An 11,240-nucleotide genomic window follows, 5' to 3' on the forward strand; every position below is an offset into this window, starting at 1 on the left:
TTGTGCACAGGGGCATCACCATGCAGGAACAGATTTTGGTTTGCAAGTCCATCCAAAGACGTCACATACAACTGAGCGCCTCCAGCTTTGTCGTAACAATTTGGAAAATAACCACATAAAGCAGGAAAGATCAGGTGACCCCATACTTTTGGCAATATAGTGTGTGTTTGTGTGTGTATAATTTATATGTATATTCTGCCAGCAATTGCTCAATATTATAACAAAAACAAAAGAAACAAATCTGAAAGAAAAAAAAAACGAGAAATGAAAAGGTTTTTTTTTTTTTTTATTAATAACAAAAGAAAATAGACAAAAAGATCAAAACAATAACAAAATTTTTTAATGTACAATAATACAGTGTTATACTATTTCCAAAGTTATACGGTTATTAGCGGTCAAGTGAATATCACAGAATTCCATATTTCTGACACATCACAAAAATAAATAATAGTAATAAAATGGTATCATCTACAAGCTGAGAAAAATATTAATAACCAATCAGGATCATGTATTTTTCCATTTCTGTTTGACAGCTGCTCATCTGTCGAAGATTCTTCATAAACGCTGATATCTGTTGCAAACAGAGAAGAATGAGGGGCAAAACTTTAGCTCTTTTCTTTTTCTTCTTTTTCACATTTGACCAACCCTTAGGTGCCTGTCAAAAAATACAGTAGCTCTTCATAAAAACAACACTAACCATGGTTTCATTTGGTTATCTAGGGCAATAATAAAGGAGTATATTAGGAGTTTGTATAAAAAAGACAAACTCAGGAGTTGAAATAAGATATTCCACATATGTAACAAGAAAGACTATTTTTATTTGTCTTATGTGATTCTTTTGCCATCCTATACTTGGTATACGTCTGTCTGATTATGTGTATAAATAATTCTATAAATAATAAATGTTTCATTGAAGTTATTGAACACGGAAAAGACTTATTCTTTCAATAGGGATAAACTTGAAGGCTAATAAATCTTCTTCTTCTTCTTTCGGCTTCTCCCATTAGGGGGCGCCACAGCAGATCTTCCGTCTCCATACCCCCCTGTCCTCTACATCTGCCTCTTTCAAACCAACTACCTGCATGTCTTCCCTCACCACATCCATAAACCTCCTCCTTGATTTTCCTCTTTTCCTTCTTCCTGGTGGCTCCATCCTCAGCATTCTCCTACTGATATACCCCATGTCCCTCTTCTGCACATGTCCAAACCATCTCAATCTCGCCTCCCTTACCTTGTTTTCAAAACGTCCTACATGCGCTGCCCCTCTAATAAACTCATTTCTAATCCTGTCCATCGTCGTCACTCCCAACGAAAACCTCAACATCTTCAGCTCTGCTACCTCCAGCTCCACCTCCTGTCTTTTACTCAATGCCACTGTCTCTAATCCATACAACATCGCAGGTCTCACCACAGTCCTATAAACTTTCCCTTTCACTCTTGCAGATACTCTTCTATCACAAATCACTCCTGTCACTTTTCTCCACCCACTCCACCCTGCCTGCACTCTTTTCTTTACTTCCCTAACACACTCTCCATCACTTTGCACGGTTGACCCCAGGTACCTGAACTCCTCCACCTTCTCCACCTCTTCTCCCTGCAACCGCACCACACCACTGGCCTCTGTCTCATTCACACACATGTACTCTGTCTTACTCCTAATGATCAACCAATTACCCATAATATACCAGATGGATTCCAGTGCAGGTGAGCATGGTCTTCCAAATGTTCTAAAAAATCAATCCAGCATAACCTTATATAAGCAAATAGATCAGTGTGATCACCTTTAGAAAGAGAATAAATACATGTTACTTCCTAACTGGTAACTTCAAAGCTGTCCAATAGAGGGACCTTCAGTCAACTTAAATATGACTTTGAGCTCAAGGATGAGAACTCGAGGATGTCTAGATTTTATGCATTGTTGATTGAAACAAAATTGGAATTGTAATCTCCGTTACCAACCCAAACATCATCCAGTCTAACTGACAGAAATCTGCTTGCTAATGCTCTGGTTAATGGAGAGACATTAGAAATCCAAACCACTGAGTTTAAACTGCTGTATTTTAAGTAAGTAGCTTTAGATTGATGTGTTTCCTGAGCTGTTACACCAAGACATTATTTTATGTCTTTATTGGTTTGATGATCTATTAGGGAATGGTGCATTTTAATTGGGAGTGTCCATGCTAATTAATAATGGATTTATAAGGCATTATGTGATGTGAGTGTCACAGTGGAGGCAAATATGACTCACCAATGGCATTTAAAATAAGTGCTTATGAATGTATTATTATTATTATTGCTGTTATACTATACACTAACGGATCAAATATATGTATAGAAAAAATGGCAAGATCAATATAAAATACTCTGTAGGAATCAGGACCACCCGTTACTTGAATGAGATTAGTTTAGTTATTTTCTCAAATTGTTAATGAGATATTATTAAGTTTACATAATAAAAGCAGCTGATAAAAGCTGATAGAACGCAGCCACTGACTGGAAAATAAAAACTACTTGTCTATGGAAATGGATAAAATAACTGACCAATGTAGTTAAGACAAACTATCAATATGAAGACTGACTTTTATAGACAGTTGGTGGTATACAATTGCACAGGATGTCAGTACTATAAGATGTAATCTAGGAGACCCAAACCTGTTCCAACATGACAATGCATCTGTGTACAATCTCCCTGAAGATATTTCCATGGATTGAAGTGATGATCTTAAGTGGTCTAATATAGAACTCTGACATCAACCCAATTGAACACCATTGGGATGAATTTAAAAGCTGACTGCACCCCAGGCCTTCTTACTTAACATCAACACCTGATTTTACTAATGCACTTGTGAATGAAGTTATTATAATAGCAACTTGGGTCTAAATGTGGAATTGAATGTTCAGCAGCTTTGCATATATTTTGTCCATATTGTGTATGTTCAATATGTTTCTGAGACTAAGCAACAGACTAATGCAAACATTAAGGTTTAGGTACTAGGCCTTTGGCAGCAATACGTAAAAACCTTGACATTTGGTACATCAACACCAGTGAGAGCCAGGATTGGTATAAGCCATATGAGTGATCACAAGCAGTAACAGAAAACACCACATGAAACACACATTGATATGATCTGATTCAGCATTTATTTTATGCTTGGTCAATGATGGAATAAAGTGAATGAGAATTCAACAAATAATCTTAAATATAATCAAATATAATTAAATAATTCTTTTATTTGAACACCATTTCTGTCTTTGGAAATTTACTAGACTGGTAAATGGTCCATCATTTATATCTTTTTATAGGTGAGGGTGGATGCAACGTCCCCAAAGGTCAGTGTCTGTAAAATACAAAAAACACACACATTGCTATTCAGCAGCTCTCACACACTAATCCCGCTTCACAAATGTGAATTCAACACAATTCTTACCATGAACATGTTGTCATCCATGATCTCACGAACAATTGTGGTTTGTTTCCCATCCCACGTCTGCACCTGTACAAGTTTGCCTTCATCCAACGTTATAACATTCTGGAAAAAAAATAGCTAGGCGTGTGTTTTCTTATGGAGGGATTTTAAGCAGGGCACCGTGTTTTGTGTAAATACTTGTCCAATTCAACAATTTCAAATTTAATTGTGTAACAACCTGGAACTGAAAAACGTATCCAAGAATATGTCATTAATTTACACCCCCCTTTCACTTATTAATACCGTATTATTTTTATTTTTTTATTTTTTTTATTTTTTTTTATGTATTATTAAGGGCTATTTTTGGATGATTCATCTCCTATAGTTTTTGTTAATGGTCATTTCAGTTCCATGTTGCAATACCAGAAAATGTGTAGAGAAAAGTATAGGAGTGAATGCTTATGCAAGGCAATATTTAATTATTGTAATTTCTGGACTATAAAGTGCACCCTTGTATAAGCCGCAATATTTTACAAATATTTTTATTTTTAACATAAATAAGCCGCACCTGTCTATAAGCCTACACTGTCTACACTGAAACTAATGAACTCGGTACGAGCTCGAGGCGGCGCTGCTAGATGGTGTAGCGAAGCCAGAAAGCGAAGATTGTGACGAAAATTAAGATAAGCAAAGAAGAAAAAGTAAACATTTTAAAGTTTATGGATACGTAGTGTACAGGAGTGATAGTAAAAAACGAGTTTTACCTCCGCCTCCGCTTATCACCTTTACCCCCCCTACACACACACACCCCGCCGGTGTTTTCGTTAGCTCAAGCCAACTCATCTCCAAGAAAAATACACTGAATAAAACCTTATTATATCTTTACATACTCTTTTATTATGTTTTTATACAAGATTTGTTATTTAGAAATGTATTTTCCAATTTAATAAAATGAAACATAAAAACGGGGTGGCATTTTGAGGGTTGGAACGGATTAATGCCATTTTAAGTATTTTCAATATGGAAAACTGATTTGATGTGCGAGCAAATTGAGAAAATTGATGTGCGCGCTCGTCCACGGAACGAATTAAACTCGTAGGTCACGGTACCACTGTATTTCTTTTGGGAGTTTATCGTTTGGCATCGTTGTGCGTTTAAAAATCACCACCGGTGAAAGTTTGTTCTCCTGATGCCGTGCAGCTCAGAACACAGGTGAGGTGCGTTTTTTCGTTCGGAAATTTCATTGGTCTAATGTTATGTCGCTCAGTTTTTTGGCTTGAAGTTTGTAAAACCGGGAAAAACCCAGGACAAATTCATAAATTAGCCGCTTCGTTAAAAACGTGGGAAAAAAGTAGCGGCTTATAGTCCGAACAATACAGTATATATGGTTTAATATGAATGAGATTGTGTAACAAATACACAAAATGTCACATTTAAACATCTCATATTCATCCAGTTTGGAAATGTACGTTTATTTTATTTATTTATAATCATTTATTGAATTTTTTACCTTGCATTTACGGTGATCCCTGGTTTCCTCACTGAACTCTTCACCCAGCTTGAACCAGACCTCGCTAGTAAAAATGATGTTTACTGATTTAATAACTATAGATTCCCCATCCTGGTGAAATGTTAAAGTTGGTTTAAGTGATTGGGCAACACTTATCTCTTCTTCTGAAACACCTGAGAAAGAAAGGAATTTTGTTTAAAAGGCGTTTTCTGTTGTAAAGAGAAAAACACTTTATAGGTCCTGATAAAAAAAAAAAAATTCAGTTAAAAAATAAAAAATAAATAAAAACTTACCCAGTGCTGACAGATATTCGACGAAATTATCACTCTTGACAAGTTTCCAACTTCCAATAAAGGCATCCATTTTGGTGATGTAGTGTCTTTTGCTCAATATAGGAAGGATATTATTCTCCTCCAGTTGTACCTGATCATTTATAGTGTATGCAATGGGAGGAGACTGAACCTTTAATCGATGTTCCCAGACACCGTTTTTGTTTATCAAATTGGGTTAATTGTATGAATCACAGTTTGATAATTGTAATGAGTGTAAATGTAAATGACAATGGAAAATAATCATGACTTTTTGATGAAGTTGGCATGCAGTTGATCTGTTCAGTCATAGTTTGTATCTGTATTACACATACATCTATTAAGATTTAAATGCTAATAATTAATAAAACAAATGTCTTGAAACTGTTGAATGCAAGCATCACCTCTCTCTCTTAGATAACTTACTTTGCCTAGAGTTAATCAAATTCATTCATACCCGAAGCCTTTGAACGTGTTAAACATCCCAGAACCCAAATTTCTGATGTGAGATATGTAAAACTACCTACAATGTCATGAAAATCTTAAATTATGCACAATTTTAGCATATAGAATTCAAATTTTATATTCATTTTAGTTCATTTAAACAGCTTCTATTTGTTTTCTTTTAACCACCATGCCTGAGATCTACACCATTCAAATGTCTTACTGCGGCTGAGCGTCTCATCACCAAACAGTGTTTTTTACGCCTTCGTTCACAAGAAATTTCATCAGCACACGCTGTATCATGCACGCACTAATAGTTTTGCCTGCCCTCTTGATTAACGGTCTCTGGACTGGACTAAGTTCGAACCAACATAGGAATTTATCAGGACCTTTCTCCGAATCTGTCTGGGCAAAGCAGGACCTGGCTAGCCTGCCCTGAATTATATAAAAGATTGGGGTTGACAAAATTTTAACAATTCACAAAAGCTGTATATTTAAAGACTTCTTAAAGACCTTAAGGTGTTTACTCAGCATGCATATCTCCCACGCTGTTAAACATCAATTTACATTTACATTTGCGGAAGTTTAGCAGACGCCTGTGTACAGAGTGACGGACAAAAGTGCTTTGAGTCTCTATCAATGAATAAATCTACACTGGTACACTGGTTCATTGCTTGAAGATAGCCAGGGACTCCACTTTTCGGACATCTAGGGGAAGTTTATTCTACCACTTCGGTGCCAGAACAGAGAAAAGCCTTGAAGTTTAATTTAACCTGTTAGCCCTCGACACAGATTTTGGGACTCACAGCTGAAATGCCTGACCTAGCTTTAAATGTTAACGGTTCCTGATAAACGTGGACTACATACACAATTTATATATCTTTAAAAAGAAGACACTTTACTGTCCATCATCAAAGTTGATATTGCTCAAAAAGATATTAAGTTATAGATGATGAAGTCCCATAGATATACATTTCCTGCATTGAACATTATTTTTATTATCAGTCCTGGAGCAATCCAGAAAAGTCCTGGGTTGAAAGCCACATATCTCATAAGTTTATATTTCAAATTTTATGAAGATTTTCATGACAAATGAGATTCCTACAAACATTTATCTGAAACTATGTCTGACCTTTTTCTCCCTCCCCCTGTTTGAGATTCACCTGCTAAACTCAGGTGGTCATTCATACTCTATTCATACAGTCTGCATATTAATGAATTGCTGACCATTAAAGGCTTTTGTCACACATATTTGGGGCTATTGATATTGAATTTGCATCCATATTGATGACCAGGTAGCCAGACACGCTATTCTGCCTGGATACTGGACTACCTCACAGACCGACGACAGTATGTGAGGACTCGTGACTGTGAGTCTTCCATGATTGTCTGCAGCACTGGAGCCCCGCAGGGATCGGTTCTATCCCCGTTTCTCTTCACTGTCTACACTGCAGACTTCATGTTCAGCTCAGCAACCTGTCACCTACAGAAGTTCTCTGATGACTCTGCCATCGTCAGTCTGATCACGAATGATGATGACAGGGAGTACAGAGGACTTATACAGAACTTTGTGGACTGGTGCCAATGGAGCTGCTTCCAGATAAATGGTAACTGGTAGTGGATTTCCGTAGGCACAAACAAACTTTATCACCAGTGAACATTGAGGGAAAGGACATTGTAAGAGTGGACTCTTACAAATACCTGGGTGTTCAACAACAAACTGGACTGGACAGACAACACTGAGGCAATTTACAAAAAAGGGCAGAGCAGACTCTTTCTGCTCAGGAGACTAAGGTCTTTTGGAGTGAAAGGAGAGCTACTGAAGACCTTTTTTGACTCTGTGGTGGCCTTAGCCATATTCTATGGAGTGGTCTGCTGGGGCAGCAGCATCTCTACTGCAGACAGGAAGAGACTGGACAAGCTGATCAGGAAGGTCAGCTCAGTCCTGGGGATTCCCCTGGACACTGTACAGGAGGTAAGAGAAAGGAGGATGGTAGAAAAACTATCATCATTGCTGCAAAACGCCTCTCACCCCCTGTATGTAACCGTTACATCGCTGAGCAGCTCCTTCAGTGACAGACTGTTACATCCTAAGTGTTTGAAGCGATACAGAAGGCCTTTTCTCCCTGCTGCTATTAGACTTTACAATCAAAACTGCTCCCAGTAAAACCAGTCACCAAAATACAACACTGTTAGTACTTTTTAGCTGTGCAATAACATTACCTGTGTGCAATATTACATGCAACATGTGCAATATTACCTGCAATATGTACAATACCACCTGTGTGAAATACTACCTGCAATGTGTACTTTTTTCTTCTCTTATTGTATTTATACATTGTACTGTCTATCTACTGTATATTATAGTATGTGTATATTATTTTTGTATATTTGCATTTAGTTTTATTTCTTTCCTTTGCTGCTGTAACAATAGAAATTTCCCCACTGTGGGACGAATAAAGGTATATCTTATCTTATCTTATTGTAACTTACAGATGCAGATCTCCATGTCTCTGTTGTTACTCCGCCCCCAAAAAAATATTTTCCACATTGCTGCTTTTTTTGCACATTTCAGATAAAACAATTTTTTTGATTGTCCACTTTTTCCTTGTTTTCTTTGTTTTCTTTGTTCTTTGTTGTCACTACGCACGTGCTGCCTCGGCCAGTAAGAGTTTATAAAGAGTAATAAAACTAAGACTCACACACGTGAAGAATAAAATCCTCCCATATATCAGTAGAATCCTGCACTTATTGGCTACATTGTCCATCAGTCATTTTGTTTTCTGATGCTACTGGCTGGAAATAAAAGGTTTGAAATGAAAGGTGGTGCATAAAAAAACATGAGACACCTGCAGAGAGAGTAGAGACTCAACCCAAGATTCCGCCTCATTTACTTTTTTATTATCATTTTTTTTTTTTTTTTTTGTGGTCTTAAATGTTTTGTACCACTATATTCTACCAGCCTCATTTGTTTTTTGTCACCAAGATGTCGTTTTTTTTTATGTGAAAGTTATTCGGAAATATATAAAGAGTTTGTGACTTGTTATTACAATAATAATGTAAGTACTGCATTTGTTATGCATGTTGTTGTTGTGTACTGCTTACACACAATCAGCAAATACATCCATTATACATTTTCCATTAAAAAACAGAGATCTGAAATCGCTGCTTGAGGCTTAGAGCTTTAGAATGATGTATAGTTAGTCATGGTTACTCTTGTCTCTTTTTATTAAATCTATTGCTAAACATTAACACCTGAGAACACTGGGCTATTTGTTGCGCTAACGCAACAACGAAGCCTAAGAGGTTTTAAAGACAGCTGTGGTTTTTCCCCAAATTGTTACCCCAAAGTTGGTGGTATACAATTGCACAGGATGTCAGTACTATAAGATTTTCCTTTCATGTAATCTAGGAGACCCAAACCTGTTCCAACATGACAATGCATCTGTGTACAATCTCCCTAAAGATATTTCCATGGATTGAAGTGATGATCTTAAGTGGTCTAATATAGAACTCTGACATCAACCCAATTGAACACCATTGGGATGAATTTAAAAGCTGACTGCACCCCAGGCCTTCTTACTTAACATCAACACCTGATTTTACTAATGCACTTGTGAATGAAGTTATTATAATAGCAACTTGGGTCTAAATGTGGAATTGAATGTTCAGCAGCTTTGCATATATTTTGTCCATATTGTGTATCTTCAATATGTTTCTGAGACTAAGCAACAGACTAATGCAAACATTAAGGTTTAGGTACTAGGCCTTTGGCAGCAATACGTAAAAACCTTGACATTTGGTACATCAACACCAGTGAGAGCCAGGATTGGTATAAGCCATATGAGTGATCACAAGCAGTAACAGAAAACACCACATGAAACACACATTGATATGATCTGATTCAGCATTTATTTTATGCTTGGTCAATGATGGAATAAAGTGAATGAGAATTCAACAAATAATCTTAAATATAATCAAATATAATCAAATAATTCTTTTATTTGAACACCATTTCTGTCTTTGGAAATTTACTAGACTGGTAAATGGTCCATCATTTATATCTTTTTATAGGTGAGGGTGGATGCAACGTCCCCAAAGGTCAGTGTCTGTAAAATACAAAAAACACACACATTGCTATTCAGCAGCTCTCACACACTAATCCCGCTTCACAAATGTGAATTCAACACAATTCTTACCATGAACATGTTGTCATCCATGATCTCACGAACAATTGTGGTTTGTTTCCCATCCCACGTCTGCACCTGTACAAGTTTGCCTTCATCCAACGTTATAACATTCTGGAAAAAAAACATTGTTAGGCGTGTGTTTTCTTATGGAGGGATTTTATGCAGGGCACCGTGTTTTGTGTAAATACTTGTCCAATTCAAATTATTTAAATTATTTTTTAAATGTATTATTAAGGGCAATTTTTTTATCACCTATCATCACCTACAATTTCTGTTAATGGTCATTTCAGTTCCATGTTGCAATACCAGAAAATGTGTAGAGAAAAGTATAAGAGTGAATGCTTATGCAAGGCAATATTTAATTATATATGGTTTAATAGGAATGAGATTGTGTAACAAATACACAAAATGTCACATTTAAACATCTCATATTCATCCAGTTTGGAAATGTACGTTTATTTTATTTATTTATAATCATTTATTGAATTTTTTACCTTGCATTTACGGTGATCCCTGGTTTCCTCACTGAACTCTTCACCCAGCTTGAACCAGACCTCGCTAGTAAAAATGATGTTTACTGATTTAATAACTATAGATTCCCCATCCTGGTGAAATGTTAAAGTTGGTTTAAGTGATTGGGCAACACTTATCTCTTCTTCTGAAACACCTGAGAAAGAAAGGAATTTTGTTTAAAAGGCGTTTTCTGTTGTAAAGAGAAAAACACTTTATAGGTCCTGATAAAAAAAAAAAATTCAGTTAAAAAAAATAAATAAATAAAAACTTACCCAGTGCTGACAGATATTCGACGAAATTATCACTCTTGACAAGTTTCCAACTTCCAATAAAGGCATCCATTTTGGTGATGTAGTGTCTTTTGCTCAATATAGGAAGGATATTATTCTCCTCCAGTTGTACCTGATCATTTATAGTGTATGCAATGGGAGGAGACTGAACCTTTAATCGATGTTCCCAGACACCGTTTTTGTTTATCAAATTGCGTTAATTGTATGAATCACAGTTTGATAATTGTAATGAGTGTAAATGTAAATGACAATGAAAAATTATCATGACTTTTTAAAGAAGTTGGCATGCATTTGATCTGTTCAGTCATAGTTTGTATCTGTATTACACATACATCTATTAAGATTTAAATGCTAATAATTCATTAGAACAGGAAAATGTCAAACAAATGTCTTAAGACTGTTGAATGCAAGCATCACCTCTCTCTCTTTCAGATAACTTACTTTGCCTAGAGTTAATCAAATTCATTCATACCCGAAAGCCTTTGAACGTGTTAAACATCCCAGAACCCAAATTTCTGATGTGAGATATGTAAAACACTATTCCTACAATGTCATATAAATCCTAATTTCTGTACAGG

The sequence above is a fragment of the Silurus aristotelis genome (assembly GCF_946808225.1).
Source record: "Silurus aristotelis genome assembly, chromosome: 15".
Taxonomy (NCBI): domain Eukaryota; kingdom Metazoa; phylum Chordata; class Actinopteri; order Siluriformes; family Siluridae; genus Silurus; species Silurus aristotelis.